The following is a 17,723-nucleotide window of genomic DNA, read 5'->3' as shown; positions in this document are numbered from 1 at the left end:
AAGGGGTGTGAAAAGCAATAAATTTTGGAGACGTTTGTTCTAAATATCTGTCCAGGCTTCATTAGGAGCACGCCCCAGACCTTAGCTTCCCTGTTTGCAGGCAGGATGGCGCTACTGAGGGAATAAGGGAGAGAATGTCGGCCCTGGCATTCAGCAAGGTGCTGCTGGGTCCCTCTGTTCCCCCTAAGGCTGCCATCATTGCCACTCTCAGGGGCTGGGGCAGCAGATTCCATCCTGACTTCGTGCCACAGCTGTGCCAGTGTCCCCAAGGTTACAGCTGGTGAAATCAAGCCAGAGACATCGAGAGGAGAAAACCACATACACACACGAGGCATGCAGTGAAATAAATGGAAAGAAGCAACGGGAACAGGGTTGTTGGTGTTGGCGTCCGCGAGCATAGATGTGTGGGCAGAGGTAGGGATGCACAGCTGGGCTGCTAAAGGGCTGACTTTGTAAAGTTTTGCTTATGGGACAGCTTTGATAAATTCATACCACAAATCCCATGTCGTATATATTTGGAGCACATCAGTGATGTAATATGTTTAGTGTAGAAATAGTCAAAGTAAACTCTTCACATGTGCTCCTGTGACCTTGGTGGTTTTGGCTGTATCTATGTTATTGCTACAGAAAATGTTTGTGTTAGAGCTGCGGTCAGGTTAGCACATCTGTGTATCGTACCAGTGTAGAAAAGGAAAAGGAAAGGAAAAGAAGTTGTATTTGTGAAATTTCACCCTTATACCAGTGTAATTATCTTAGCACTTGTGCCACAGCTGGTGGTACAGCTGGATCGGTCAGGTATTAAACAGTTTTGTACTTCTGCTTGATGTAGCTGTGCCAGATGAAGTCTGCAGTGTAGACATGGTGTTAGATTATATTGTTCGCCTGACCTCTCACATCTCTCCTAATTGCATGGAACAACTAATTCCAAATACATCTGGGTTTTCAAAGCATTGCATCTTTATTACCTGATTTTATGGCCATCTTGACTGAAACTCAAGCAGTTAACTAACTGACCTCTATAATGTTGCATAATGATTTTTATGTTAGTTATCTAATTTCAAAATAAACAGGCACACGCATCTGGGTGCATATGTGTGGAAATAGATCTTGCCTCTTTATTTGTATAAATACTATTCTTCTGGTACTTTTCTGTGGTTGGCAAGTGGAGTTCTTTTGGTTTATGTTAAATTACACATTTCAGATGTGCAGTCTTGGGAAGCTGCCATAAAGAATGGGAAAATGGCTTGTAGTCCAATTTGCTTGCCCTTTTTCGGGTTAGTCATAATCCTACTTTCTTGTGTTGACTTTATGGCTCCATCCATTTCTGTTCCAGAAATGAGTCAAGGGTGTCACTTGAACTCTGTTGTAGTCGTTGTTTTGGGATCACTTTTCCTGATAATTTATTCCATATGTTTACCATTTGTGTGAGCTTTCTCTGAGTTTCAGAACATCAAATGAGAAGAAATAACTTAGCTTTATTATTTCCCACCCCCCATACTCTAGTCGCTCCGTTTTTTTATACTTACTTTTTTTCTTAAAGACCGCCTTGTTCTTGCACCAAAGACCAGCCCATTACACAGTTAGCAAGATTTGTGACCCAGGCCTATTTTAAGCCTTGTTAAGTTCCAGATTTACTCATAGTTCCCTAATTTTTAAATCTACCACTAATAGGAAGCATAATTCAAAACAGACCCTTTCGCTGAAACACGTCTGGCTGCAGCATTGCTGCAGCTGGCTTTCCAAGGATTCCACAGCTTGTGCCTCATCCACCCTGGACACATGGCTTCACCTAATCAGGCCCATAGATCAGGGGGTCCTGATGTGTGGGTTGCAGTGCCCCAGGGAACACACGGGAGTTTATTGTCCTTCTGTGTGGGGAGAGCTACGGAAACAGGGAGTTCAAGGAAGAGCCTACCTGAGCCTGCAGAGAGCCCACAGCAAGGCAGCTGTAGGGAGAACAAAGTTTCCCATTCAGGGGCAGCATCACCACCTCCTTGCCCCCCCTAAAGGAAGCTGGAGTGCTGGGAAATCCAGCATTTTTCCATGGAACGTCTCACTTTTCCGCAGTTTTGAAACTTAGATTCTAGGAGAAGGAGGAAACATGACCGACGTGCAGCTGCTGCTTTTTCTCTACGTGTCCTTTAATAGAAAATTAATTAGGTTACACTGTATGCTCCCTGCTGTATTTTTTACGGGCAGCAGTGGTCTTGTTGAGGCTACTCTGTGTTCTCATCTGTTTGTCTCATTGGCAGGCTGGCTTCTTTAGATAGATCCAAAACAAAGTAGCTAGTCAATGATCAGAATATTTATAAATTTTAATTACTTAATTACATCAAATGGTAATTGGCAAAGATTTCTGGCATGCACATATAGCTGTTAAATGGAAGGAGAGCAAACTTTCTTTATATTATCACTTTCTTTACAAATAAGTGAAAAAAGCTTCTGGGTTTACAAAAAACAGATAACTGTGTTAATTGCATGACAGTGCTCTATATAGTACAACTATGCACTTTGACTGCAGTCACTGCACTGAAGAAAAGCTACAGTACCTCTAAGAGAGGAACAATAGATTTTGAACCCTTTGTCCTCTGACAAAACTTCATTAATGTGTATTAGGATTTGCTACTACTGCTTGAGTTAAAATTATTTTGTCACAGACAGCATGACATGGACATGACAGCAGTTGTTTTGAGAATAAGTTTACAATTTACTTTGAAGCCTAAAGAAGAGCTAGTACTTCATGTTACAACTCATTAAAATTTTGTGCATCCTATTCTATTTGGAATCCATCTCAGTGAACGCTTCCTGTTTTGCTGTCCCTCTACAGGCATTTTATACAGAAACAAAACCTTTGAAGCTGTCAATTATTGTTTGCACTGTTGGGTTGCTTTGGCTGTACTTTGTTAGGATGTGGAAACATGGTCTTGCATGTAGATTTCAGCCCACTGAGTTCAGTGTGTGGAACATGAGCTGAACACACTCTTCAATGTATAGGATGCTTTGGTGATCACCAATGAAACTAAAACATACTCATTCAGAGTGTAAAATCTTTAAACACCAAGTGCTTGCTTCTTTATTAGTTTACATCATGAAAAATTGCTGCAGCTGCCTTTTTTCTGCACAGGTTGGAAACTTTGGTGTCACTGTTTTACAAAACTGAAAGACTTTTCTTAGTGAAGGTGATCTGCCTCTTATGGAGTACGTTCTAGGTTGGTTCTGTCTTGCTCTGAATGTCACTTTCTGGAATCCCAGCATGTTTTGAGACCTCAGCCTGGGGGTAGCAATTCTTAACAGGTTTCAAGAAACACACCTCATTTCCTTTCCTCTCCTTGTATTCCCATCAATACAACCACAGAATGGTGCTGGACTGAAAAAGATCCAGAACTATCCCCTAGGTCATTTGCTATACCTGGTATCATGACTACCTGCTAGAACGATTATATTTGATGCTGAAGTCTTTGCCTTTCCAACTAAGGAGCAACAAGGGCTTAATTCTTCATTTATGTATTTGAATATATTCCCTGAATGTCTAACTTTACCTAACTAAGAATTACCTTTGCAAAGAAAGATTGGCATTTACGTTATCAAAACTATAGGTAGGGTAATAAATATAACTTTAAGTGATCTTTTTTCCAAGAATTACATGTTGTGGGAAACACTTTTGCAGAAGCATTTCTTCTGCCTGACCATCCATTAGTTTGTATAGTATTATGCATTAGCTGATACTTTGTTAGACAAAAAAAAAAAATAATTCTGTATTTCATCAAGATCAAGTTCATTATCTTGTTTTGAAGAAGTTCTATTACAAAAACTCCTATCAGATAAAGGCTTCAGAATTTCACTAAGATCCTGTTTTGGGGTGATTTTCCATCTGGATTGATTCAGAAGGAACATCCTGGAAGTTAGTTTTGGCACAGGTGTGAGGTTTCAGTGGACATTTTGTCTCTCTAAAGTCTCTGAAAGCAAGCCAAAGACAACTCCCTGGGTACCACTGAAGAAGACCTCTGCTGCTCATCATGCAAATAGTTCCAATGACGTATGGAGACAACTGGATGAGTAAGAGTTGTGAGATTTCAGCTCATATTAAATCCATTTGTTCTTGTCTGTATCTAACCTTTTATTCTTAGACAGCTTAAGATAAAATACCAAAAGGATGAAGACTCTTCTCCCCATTTCTCCTCCTTCAAGATGTCTAGAGATTCCCTGGTGGGTCTTCTGCAGCTGAGCATGATTTTAAGAAAGCATGGAAAGGGAAACTCCTTCACTGGAGTTCATTTAAATCTTACATAAACTTTTCTCTGCCCCCTGAACAAACCCAATATCTAATGAAGATTATCTAGTATATACAATAACTCTGAAGTGGTAAGTATGCATAAACATCTCATTGATTTCTCCAGAAGTAAACCCAAAACTTCTCTGTCATCCTTTGAAAGATAGATGAAATGCCAAAAAATATCTAAGTAACCTCTAATTTAAATTCAGTTTGCTTTCTAGTTCTTTTAGCTTTTTATGAACTCTGATATTATGCATTAAGACATATTTTAAGCAAGTTATACTGTAAGTAATGACATGAATGAAGAATGCTTTCCTGTGCAGTTTGATACGAAGATGCTATATACTTTTTCTGCTGCAACAACATAACTCCATGCCATAATACACCTGCTGCCACCTGAGCCACTGCCCTTTTATTCCACCAGTGAGAAAGGGGCAGCCTTTTCTGTGGCCAGTTTGGAGGGACTGCTGTGCTGTTTGACCAGTCTGCAAGCCAAACAGAGTAGATACCTGCTGAGCCCGGGTGGCATTCCTTTCCCCAGTGGTGCCATCAACCTGGCTCTCTGCCTTCATGCAGCAACTGCTCTTCAAGAAGTTTTTAAGAAGATAATATCTGAAGACTGTTATCTGTTAGACAGCAATCACATTTTAGGGAGAAATAAACAGATGGGCACAATTATTTGGGTAATCAGGCAAAAATTGTGACTTTGGAGACTTGGAGGTGTATTTGATAACAGGTAGCAGAAGCCTTGAGGGTCAACCAGCTTAAGTGTTCCTTTCTGTATTTTGTGATCAGCAGGGCAAAACCCTTTTTAAAGTTGTAGAAAGAGCAGTGGCAATAGATTTGCAGGGGAAAAAAGGGTTAAAAAGTTTTTCTGCACAATGCTACATTTCCCATCACAGGGGGAAAAAAAAAAAAGCAGTCACTTCAGTTTAAAGTGGAACGGAATCAAAATCAGGGTAAAATCAAAATAAAATTTCTGCAACAAATTACAGAATGCTGGATCGCAGCCTTTGAATTGCCAGTCTTTTAACTGAAATCCCAACAAAGACCTTCCTAAACAAGTGGCATTTCTCAAAGAGATACAGAAAGAGCCTTCTGCTTATCATCTGTGAAGTGGTAGGCTAAGAGTTAAATAGTAAAAGGGAGTTGCTGGGTTATTTTTCTTTTTAAAAAGTCAAAGTGCACTACAGAAGTGTGCTTCCATCTACATAAAAAAATGAATTTATGACAAATAATAGTCTTGCTAACAGGAAGAGCTAAATGTTACATGGGATGCACAGACATTAGCTTTCTTTCTTTTAAAAACAGCTCGAATTTGGCTTATTGTGCCTCTGTTTTTCCTTGCGGCATTCCTAGCTTTTCTAATATTTCTGTGGTTTTTGCTGCTCTTATGGGATGGCCACAAACAGCAACAAAGTTGGAAAGTACCATAAACCTTCAAGTTAAATAGCTATTCTTGTTGTCTGGATTCAACATTGTTTCTGGGAAACATAAATAAAAATCTTCTTCAGGCTCATGCAGAAGAGGCTGGTCAAAGTGAGGCAGATGTATAGGCTCATTTATTGTGTTGAAAACTCCTTTCCTCTGTAGGAGGAGCATCATCAATTACTTTCTTTAAAGTGATACACAGATGTGTGAAATATCATGCCAAATAGGAAGCATTTGTTGTCTCCACGAGAAATTGCATTTGCTCCCATTATATTAAAGTGCACAACTGATAAAATTCACCTCAGTGAATTTAGTTTAAGCTGTGAGTTATTATTTTGTAAAATAGAGAACCTTGAAAAACTCCTGATGCAAATTCACTTTATTTATAAAGTGTCTTCTGAGATATCACATGGTTTACAGTGAGACTACTCAATTAATAAAATAGCTTTTCTCAGCAAGTATTTCTACAATAACGTCCATAAACTACAGTGTGCCTGGCTAAAACCATAGCAATATGCTAAAGGGGGCAAGCAGACCCCAAGCCAATTTTGTCTCACTTGTTTTTTTTCTTCTTAATTTAATAAAAAGCTCTGAATACAGAGACTGATGAGTTTTCAAGTTCTGACTGACGGGTTTTTCAATTGATCTGGATACTTTATAGCTCTCAACATTTGGGAAACTAAGCACCTTAGAAAAGCAACCGAATCAGAAACTCTACAAGGAAAAGAGGAGTTGTTACCTTCAGGCTACAGAAGAAGCACCCAGGAGAAGTGGTTTTGCCAGGATTACAGGGGAAGTCTGTGGTGATCACAGAAACCCAAACATCCACAGCTGGGTTATAACAGACCTCCAGCAAGCCACAGCAAAATCCTTCAGCTGTCACTGGCTCACCAGAAGATTGCTTGATTCCTGTCCTTTCTATGAAAGGTATTATATATAGTGTCCTTATAATTCTTCAGTCCCAGACTGCATTTTGGGATTAACCTACATCCCCCCCCAGCTGGCACAGTGTCATCCTGATAGTTTGGTAGAACTGCATCCATCGTTGCTTTTGCAGGGAGTCTTTCCCAGGCATCAACCTGATGCTCACATAATTGATGCTGTTCATAGAATCATAGAATTGGCTGGGTTGGAAGGGACCTCAGAGATCATCAAGTCCAACCCTTGATCCACTACCGCTGCAGTTACCAGACCATGGCACTGAGTGCCACACCCAGTCTCTTTTTAAATATCTCCAGGGACGGAGAATCCACCACTTCCCAGGGCAGCCCATTCCAATGTCTGATCACCCTCTCCGTAAAGAAATTCTTTCTAATGTCCAACCTAAACCTCCCCCGGCACAACTTGAGACCGTGCCCTCTTGTCTTGCTGAGAGTTGCCTGGGAAAAGAGACCAACCCCCACCTGGCTACCCCCTCCTTTCAGGGAGTTGTAGAGAGTGAACAAATAAGAAGCTAAAAAAGTTAGGGGGGAAGCTGATATATTTAATTTAGGAAATCAAATCACTCTATGTAAGACTCCTATCACAGGACTGTTCAATGACATCTGCACGGATCTTTCCATACAGGTGGCTCCTGGCTTCAGCCACGATGGGAAGAACCACCTCAACCTCATCACTCATCTCCTGTTGCCAATCCCAGTGAGGCTGCTGACCTGAAAACCGGCTGCCAGTTCTATACTGTCAGCTGCACAAATTTCTCCATGCTGTATAAAGCATATATGTATATATATGTATAAAGCATATAAATCCATAAAGCATGAAACTGCTGCACTTTCCTCTCACACTGCTAAGCATTCAAGTTTCAACGTCCCAGATAGTCACATACAAATAAAAGGAGAGGCTAAGGCACAGAAGACAGTCTCAGGCCTTCCCCATCAACTTCTGGGAAGCTTGATTTTGCCCACTACACTGATCCCTCTTACCCATTTCTGCTTAAAAGTTTATCAATGCAATTATTCCTAATGAAAGTATTAAATACAGTGCCAAACTCATGAGCCAGAGGGCTGTTTTTTCAAGTTTTTCATTACCTACTAAGTAAATTAATTAATGCAAATGAAACTCTAGTGTCATAAAACCACATCCTGCTCTAATTGAAGACAATGGCAAAACTGTCATTGACCTCCATGGGAACAGGTTCAGGCCCATAACTTTCATATATTGTACATTAAGTGACATAATCAGAAATACTGTCTTCTCCTATTAAAATGATACATAGAACTAGCATGACAAGTAGCAGCAGAGGGACTCATCTGATGACTGTAATTAGAGGTTTTTAATGATAGGTTAGGTATGTTTAATATGCAATTCCACATTGCTGTTACACTATCAGATTCTATTCAGAATCTTTACACATAGCATAACTGAATTCAGAGGCAGATGAATGTTCCAGATATTTCAAATTCAGCAGTTTTGCTGATTTAGCACCTTCTGAAGCATGCACCATGTGGTGAACAAACACCCCAAGCAAAGATGTTTTCCACTGAGATTTATCAGGGATTCCAAACATTAACACTTTCCTGCTCTTCTTCCAGATATAAAAAGTGTTGCTTTCTGGTTAGATACAGAGAGCTGTGCAATCATTCTAATAGGTATCATTTCATTATCTCTGAGTAATTTAGGTGTGGAGCCAACTCCATGTATTAGTTAATAACCAATCCATTACTTGATTAACTGACTTATATGAAGAAAGCTTATCATCCATAGATTTGTCTGCTTACAATTAAGTCAAAACAAGACATTGAAAAGATTTTTTTTTTTCAGGTTTCAATATCTTGCAGAAAAATCATTGTGCCAGATTACAATGAAATATTCTGAAGACATGCCTTAAAAATAGCAGAAACTATAAACACATAAAAACAATATAAAAATAACCCAAGGCACCACTAATTCAGCATGAGTCAGTGCTTCCAGTAAATTCATGGCAAATGCAAGCAACAGGAAAAGAGTTGTCTATCTCAAAGCATTGCCAGCTTACTGCAGGGACCTGATCCAAAGGTTTTGAGTGTCTTATGCATATAAGATTGCCAGTTCATCTCCATATACGCAATTGCCTTCTCCTGGGATTTTTCTTTCTCCTCCCTAGTTGTCAGTAGCTTCTTTAGAAAGTCATCACTGCCTGATACAGTAAGAGTTAGGAATTATTCTGTGGGCTGATATGTTTCTTTCCTTGACATAGTGTTAGGAGTGTATTTTGGCCAGAAAGCCTGAAGCTAAATACTCCAGCATTCATAAGCCGTGCCAGGGATTCTTGGAAACACCTGCACCTCGCAGTTACACAAATGCCTTTGAGATATGTCAGAACACTGTTTATTTGCACCATACCAACAGCATGTCATCTGAATTAATTTTCACATTCTTGTCCTGATGGGACATGGCTCTGCATATAAAAACTGACATATGTGAGTGCTGTGTGGTTAAATAGGGTATTGGTCCTTTTCCAAAATTACCCAATAGATCTTTGCTGGCCAATCATGTGAATAAAATTTCTTTGTGAGTTACGTATTAACCCTAATTCATAGATGTAAATATTTTTTCAGAGTTGCACCAAGAGATGCATCCAAGAGTGATGGGAATGTATTCCAAGATGCACCAGTACTAGATTAGAATCACAGTCTTAAATAAATGCAATAAATCAATGCTTCTCAGCACTGTCCTGCACAACAAATACTACACCCTGCAAGTTGGGGTGAAAACCCCTGTGTGTAGGCTCTTTACCCTTTCAGCAAAATCAGATCACTTGGAGAGTAGAAATGAGGTGGGAGAGACCATGGTCACCTGTAGTCCTTCAAAACATCACTAACATTTTTTTTAAAAGGGTAAGTAGCATACTGACAGTAACTGGTGCTGGAATCAACTGTGGAAAGATTTGTTCATTTCCTATGCAGTGGCTTCATCACCTACAGATCTGAAGACTATTACTCAGAAGATTGTCCTCTTTCTCTCAATCTCTGTCTCCTCCATATGCTTTGTTGGGTTTGTTTCCTATAAAAGAGAATAAACAGTGGTGTCAAGCTGGGGATTTACTTCTAAATGTTCTAAAATCAAACAGGAAAGTTTAGGAGATAAGATGATGCTTTTACTGCAGGGAATATCTCTGTTGCTCAGTATTCCTGTAAAAGAATACACCATCTCTGAGGGACATGGTAGCACCTCTGGTCCTTCCAGCCCAGTAGCTTCTCTGGAGAAGAGAGGCTGCCAAGCAAGGGGCACCAGATTACATGGGTCTCGCTCTCTAGGGGAGGGCAAGCAGGCATTTGCCTTTGGTCTATTCTTTTACAGAATATATCACCTTTCTAAAGAAGAACTTTTATGAGCACGGGAGCAGCTGAAACCAACTGGTTTTGTCTTGTGGTTCACTATGAGCTCTGGGGGAGCTTTGTTCATAAGCAGAGAGATCCGTCTGTCTCCCGCATGGATTCTCTTAGGTCTTGTAGCTTTTGAACTCAGACTTCAGCCTTTTCTTTGTTCAGACTTGGTGAGATCTCTCCTATTCATCTTCATAGTTTCATGAACTTTAAAGTAACTTAAGTATCTGTGAAAGAGATACTAAAGAGACTGAAACAAAAAAATTTCCAAGACAGTGCTGGGTACCTACATGCAAACCAATGCATACCAGCAAGAACCCTGTTCTCAGGTGGCTCAGTGGAAATGCCTCATTTTGGATAGCAGCTCCCTACAGGCATTGCTGTCCAGTTCCATGCCTGAAGCTGAATGTATTAATTACAATAAAATTGCTACATGTTTTTCTTACAGCTTCTGCCTGACCATCTTCTGATGTGCCCATGGCAAGGAAAATATTGTTTCCAATCCACTTGGCATAATGAGAAAATGTGTTTAATGTGCTGGCTTTAACACAGTATCTATCAGAAGATTATCCCTTGAAGCTGTCAGTTTATGGCACGATAATTAGATCTGGTACTTGAAACCTGTCAAGTAAAAGCAAGCTTGCTTCAATAATCGTGTTCCTTTTCACTTCACAGGTGGGGCCTAATAAAGAGAACTACTGAAAAGTATTGAGGCAATAGGAGGTTTGGCATTTCAGTCAGTGGAATGAAGGCTGCATCCCAGGGAATTGGTTGGCATTGCTTTCCACGTCCAAGCTTTCTTCACTAGTGCATCCTCTCCCTTACAAACTGGAAAGCAGAAGAATATTGAGCAAAAAAAGATGGAGGGAAAGGACATGGTAGCAATACTAATAATTAATAAAAGTGTGGGCGGTATCTAAATATTAATAGAAAACCTTAAATATTGACTTTAGTCCAGTATATTTTGTTGAGTGAAATATAGCCTGACCTGCCCACCTGATCATGTTCTGTCTTACAAGAGAAAAGCCTTTTCAATGCAAGTATCCTAATGAGTGAGGTAAACTCTGAGAAGTAATAGGGGAAGTTAAAAAGTCAGTTGTTGATTCTAAAATAAAGTCCATGGAGCATCTGTTTGCTTGTTCCAACTGAGGGCATCACACTGCTGACAATGGTGAGAGTTGAGAGAGATAGAATGAAAACTAAAAAATTATTTTCCAAATATTAATTTGCTTACTATGCTGTCCAATGAATTATGCTGAAATTAAACACAGTAAAATAACTTTCTTTTATGGACTAAAACTCTCATAAATTTAACTAATTCATTCCTCAATACTAATTAATAGGACTAAGGAGTAATACTAATGTTTTTACCACTGGCTAATCAAGAAGTTGTATCTACCCATGACAAGGCAACACTATGCATATAAATAGCAGTATCTAAATACCTATGTCATATCTGCAGTATTTAAACTATCCTGATGCTGGAGCCAACAAGATGCCCAGAAAAAGAAAAAAAAATAGACACAGGAACAAAGTGACCAAGCAGCTATGCAAAGTTGTTGTTTGGAAAGGCCTTTCACAGAACTTGAGATTATATCATGAGATTTTAATTGTAAGGCTGTTTCTTGTGACTGTCCCCACCCAGAGGGGATGTAGAACAGTGGCTCAGTCCCCATTTAACATGGAGAATTCTGCAACTTATTTCCACCAAAGTGCTGAAAGTCAGCTAGAAAACACTTCATGTAATACAAGGTAATTAAAGAATTTCTGTGTTTTCAACTAAGTTTTTAAAAATACTACGTTTATTCTCTTCCTCCTGCAAGCACTGGCCACATATTCCTGTAATTCATTTGAAGGTCTCTTTCTCAAATGTGAGATATATCTAGATCTAAATATAGCTATCAATAAATTTATGTAGAAATTTTATCTTTTGTCCTTATGATCATTCCAAATAAAACAAATCCTAATTACCTTTTGCATGGTATAAATTAGTTCCTGATTTAGAGTGCTCTGAATAACACCCTAGGCAGTTAATGGTGCATTTTTAGCCTTTGAGAGGAAACAGTAGTGTGAAGCACTAAAGATCTCCTGGACAAGGCCTTGCGAGTTACTGAGTTCATGGCACAGATTTTACTTAGACACAGGGCATGTGGAAATGTTCCATCAGAGTATGTTATTATTTGTTTTAAACTTGCCTCATTATGCCTGTGAAATGCAACAGTCAAATGCTGTAGTAGTTTTTCAAAAACAGAACTATTTAGGGTCTTTTTTCTCTTTCTTGAGCAAAGAAACCACAACCCATTATGTGTTAAGATACTGTCTTTATAGAATTGGCAACCATTTGTCATCAATGATATTTTCAAAATTCTGTGTATACAAGATATGGTTTCTTTAAATTTGATTCACTCTCAACATTAAAATAATGCTTCTGTATTGTTTTCCCCTGCTTGTTCTGTGGCTGGTAACTCATGGAAAAAAGACCAACCAGAAAATGCACCTTCAAAATATTTTTTAAGATGCAAAATGCTAATTCAGTTATTATCTCTTTTTAAATCACTGAGACCAGAGTAGACTATCCAGAAGACTTCTGCCTGGATCTGTACAGCACATTCGGTGTTGCCGAAAATCCAGCATGGCCCATTACAGTCTAAATTTCAAGGCCTTGTCCAAATCTGGTTTTTATTTAGCACAACTTATGCTTCTAGATGCAAAATCATTATCTTGCAGCAAAGCTTAAAGAATTTGTTTCTATGGCAATTGTTCTTCACTCATTTGATCTTCTTCAAATAAACACCACAAACTTCTCGGTTAACAGAGGACTGGCCATCCCATATTGAATCATTTTGAATAAACAGATACAGTTTTCATTGTCTTTGGCAGTGAACAGTATTTTCTATGTCAGTGGAGGAACAGAAACCTCACAAATTCATACAATCTGTCTTAATGCAACTGATGCACTGATTTTAGTAACACATCTTATTGTGAATTGTATGGCTTTGGTTATAATGCACATTCAGTAGGCTCACAATAGAATACATGAAGTATTTTTTCCTTCTATGCATTTCTCTTAAAAAAAAAAATAAAAGAATTCTGGAGACTAGCAACATAGCATATGGTAATCTAAATTCTGTGCAATTTCTGTAGCATTTTTAAGAGGCATTGATTCACTCCACATCTTAAGCTTAAATGATTGACACAGAAAAGGTCCACTTTAAAAATGGAGTTAGACAACTGCAGTGACATTGACTTATAACAAAACTTAAGATCTTAAGTGCTCAAAATACAACTAAAAAAGTGTCAAACTGTGCAACACTGAAGGCAGTGATCGCTTGCTACTTTTAAAAGTCTAGGTCCAAATTTGAATGAGTGCCTAAATAAACATGCAGAACTTGGTTCATAAACTAAACTATGGGAAATCTGTCCTGAAAAACACCAGGGTTTTTGCCTACTAATATGCCCAAAGGTGTGCCTGGAGTCATTAGGGAACAAAGACCTGTCTGAGAAACATTATGAAGATTAATAACTGTGCATACAAGATCGGAAAGGAGCAAGCAGAGGGCATATTGCTTATTGCCTGTATCTATCTGGGACTGGGATGAAAAATAAATCAAATCCAGAAAGGTTTTCAAAGAGACTTTGGTAAAAATTAAGAATTGGGGAGGTGGGGGGAAGGGGAGATGGGGGGAGGTCCTGGTATAGGCACGAACAATCTTTCTTCCCACATCCTGGAACATTTTAAAGAAGTAAGACCTATTCTGAAAGCTGGAGGCTGACAGTGAAGTACAGGTGCAATATTTTTGTATTAATTTAAGTAATAAAAGGAATTTTTGCAGGTCTAGACTCTGATAAGTCTGTATTTTGAAAGTGCAGGTATAACATGATGAGGTACATTAGAATTTTTTATCTGTGCTTCAGCCTTTTTTTTTTTTTTTTTTTTTTTAACTCCTTAACCCACTTAGTGAATATTTGGCATGCCTGTGTGTAACTGAAAAACCTAGCAAAAGGCTCACAGCCTCCTTATATCTTTATTCCATTGTGCTTGTAAGACACTAGTCACTAAATAAATTGAACAATCTTTTCTTCTTACAGCTAGAAGACAAACAGTGAAGCACAGGTGCATTTAATGCAGAGTAAAAAAGTGAAGTGTTTTGTGAACTCTTAGAGAGAAAGGTTGAATTTCGTGTTCCAACACGATACCCTCTCAGGTGGCTTATCTCTTGCTCAGGAGGCTGTGGGATGAGCAGCAGAACTTTTGGAACAGAAAAAGAGGGAGACAGATATGGATATAATGTCAGGGTCATGGATTGCAGTTATTTGGCTTGAACCCTTTAAAATTGCCCAGATTGGAAGTAACAAGCTAAAGGGAAATTGATTCAATCAGCTTTAAAGCAATTTTTCTGAGTTACTGTAACAAACACTTCACTGCTCTTATTCCTTTCATTAGGAAGAATGGAAAGAAGTATCTGCACTTCACAGAGTCTTATTCCTCAGACCAAAGTCATCTGGAGGAGCAAATCCAGAGCAGTTTCTGTTGTTGGCTGACTGCAAGGGATTGTGGTGTGTGCATGCAAAAGACAAAGAATTTTGTAATATGCATTTCATTAGGAGCATAATTTCACCTAACAAGTATCACCTTGCTCCTGCTGCAGGAATAATCAGATATGTCTGTATTGACAAGATCGGACTCCAGCAGAAAACAGTCAAGAAGCCATCAGGTCTCTTAATAGACAGCTTTTTTTTAATTTTTTTTTTTTTTTTTTTTTTTTTTTTTTTTTTTAAAGCATTTGTCCTCAGGGATAAATTCACCTTGGCTTGTAAAGGGAAATTCATACAGTGCATACCTGCACCGGGGAGGATTGCTGTGCTCAGAGCATTTATCATGGAATTTGCTTGAGGAATATGCCAGAGATGAGAAGGTTTAGTTCTCATCAAAAGCTCTGCAGAACTGCCATCAGAAGAAGCTGCAGGGAAGACAAGCCAAATCAAACCACATCCTCTGCCACAGGCTTAATGCTCCCCTTACATGACAGCTGGTGGGATGGGTCTGGTTTTGCAGCCAAGAGTGTAATTCTTGTGAAAGATTAAAAGAAGCTTCAGTGCAGGATCAGGGCAAATCAGATTATGCAGAAGGTTAGAAATTTCCAGAAGAATTTTTTTTTTCTTCATTTTTATTGCTTTCCCCTTGAATTTTTCTTTATTTCTGACATTATGGCAGAGTCCAGAAGCTAGATGAAGAGATTTGATACAAAATGCCTCTACTCTATAGGGTGAGTGTGGCATGTGCCCTCACTAAGTCTAGTATGGCTGGCTTTGTCTTTTCACTCATTTCCAGACCCTCTAGGTTTTTTCAGTTCTAGTCTGCCTTTTAACAATGTCATCATCCTTTCAGGATGCCATTTGTCACTCTCTTCCTGTTTTATTCAAATAAGTGGAAAGACCCACACAATTTGCTGAATGATATTTAAGCTCCCCAAATGACCACTAATTGTAACATTGACTTATGGGAAGCAGTCCTAATGCTGAGTGGTGGTATTTGTGATCTCGATAACATTTCCCTATGTCATTTGCAATCATTTTGCTTTTAACTGGTTCTGATTACATTTATTTTCATAGCTTTCATTTTAGAACCTCTGTAGTGTTAATAATAAAATGCATTGAAAGTAAAAGCACACAGCTTTTTCTGCAGCTCTCTGAGATGACTCTGTCTGGACATAAGATTCTGCCCCATTCATGGATAGCATGGAATATGTCATAAAGAGTATATTTGTGACATCTTTCAACTGAATTAGTAATTGATGAATTGTGGTATTGTACAAGAAGCACAGCTGCTCTATAACACAAGAGTTTTACAGCTAGAGAGCAGTCTACAGGAGAAAAGCCTTCAAAATACAAACCTTTTACTGTCATCGTCTGCAGAATAGTGGATATTCACAACACACAAGTGTCCAGGTTATAAACTTGCAAGCCACATTCATGTGGCAGTTAAATTTACTAGTCTGAAAGCTGCACTTGTAAAATATTTATGAAAACATGGTTGTCATTGAAGAGAAACTGCACTGTCAGCTTAACCTCTCTCCCTGATTGCTTCCTCTCCCCGTTTTCCTCCACTGTGTTGTATTCTCTGAAATTCAAAGCATGAGCTTTATCTTCCTTTAAAAAGACCTAAGTGAGAGGTGTTACAGTGCAGAAGAAAAAAAAAAAAAAAAAACCAGAAGTGCTGCTTCCATGATACTTTGGTGCAATTGTATTCACTGTTTTATCCACTCAGAAAGGTTTCAATTTGGTATTCTGTAACAGGAGATTAAATTTGGTTTTTACATGCTTGTAGTTTTTCAAATTAAAAAATGAACTGTGAAGAATGATTTTAATTATTTTCTACAAACTGCAAACTGTCATCAAGCACACTGGTTTTGCTTGGTTTTGCAAGTGCCCTGCACAGCTGCCTAGCTGGACACTGTGGGAGAACAGATTTGAAAATGAGGCTGGAAGGACTAAAAAAAATATGCTATGTGCTTTAAATACACATTGTACCTTTTCTTTTTCTTCATCCCTAAGGGATCACAGCTTTCATATTTAACTAATGACTAATTTTACATAAATTTTATACATGAACACTCCCATTACTATGTGATGAACCCTCATACATTTTGGAAGGATCAGTCCCAAAATGGACTATGCAAGAAAGGAAGCATGTGGAACAAATCTTCAAACTATTCAGCTTAAAGAATGCTCAGGGTGGTCAAACACTTGAAGAGGTTGCCCAGTGAGGTCACAGTTTCCATCTTCAGAGCTAATCAAAACTTGATGAGGTGATGTCTTGAGGAATCTGCTGACCCAGTTCCGAGGGGAGGGTTGGACTGGGAGATCTCCAGAGGTTCCTTCTAGCCTCAACCATTCTACAATCCTCTGATGGCCAGAGTTTGACCATAGAGTCTTATGGACTCTAAGATAAATCCGTAGTACAGATATCCAAAGTATGGATAGCATGGATCAAAGGTAGAAATTTGTGCAGGTAGAAATTTGGCCAGGGAACCCTGCATGTCTCTTGAACTCTGGACCTAGGAAAACCCTTCTCTAGAAGAATGATTTTGCTTTGGCTCTTCTCAGTGCTTCTAGTACTTTGGATTCCTACAGTTCATTTTGGCTTGTCTCCATCCTTACCGTGATGCTGGGACAGCTGATGACCCCCATCCTTCACACCACCCCACCTGAAAAACAGAGAGTTGTTTGTGGACCCATCATGGAGTCTCATTCTCCACAGTCCTGGCTGTGAAGCGAGCATCACCCAACACTGCAGAGCACCTGGCACACATCTGAGCTGGCAAAATGCTGAGTGAAGTGTGGATAAAGACCTCTGGCACACCACTCTCTGAGGGTGATCAAAGCAATAGCTGATAGAATACTGGTTGGTGAGTGTGCTCTGCTGTGCAGAGACTGAGTATAATAAAATCCTTTCTATATAATACAGCTGATGGGTAGGGGTTGATGTGTACTCAACAACTGGTACCTCCAGAGATGAATATTATCAAAATGTCTATTCACATTTAAACACATAATATAGCTGTTCTCTCAGGGAGAAAGAAAAAAAAGGAAAAAAGAAAAAAAAAAAAAGTGACTGCCAATGTCTGTGACACTTGAAAAATCAGTGTCTTTCAAATTAATAAAGGCAATACTCAGAAAATATTATGAACAGTAGCCCCACTACAGTATTTCTT

Source organism: Heliangelus exortis, chromosome 2, assembly GCF_036169615.1.
Source record: "Heliangelus exortis chromosome 2, bHelExo1.hap1, whole genome shotgun sequence".
In the NCBI taxonomy this organism is placed as follows: Eukaryota; Metazoa; Chordata; class Aves; order Apodiformes; family Trochilidae; genus Heliangelus; species Heliangelus exortis.
Note: the sequence above shows the minus strand (reverse complement) of the source record.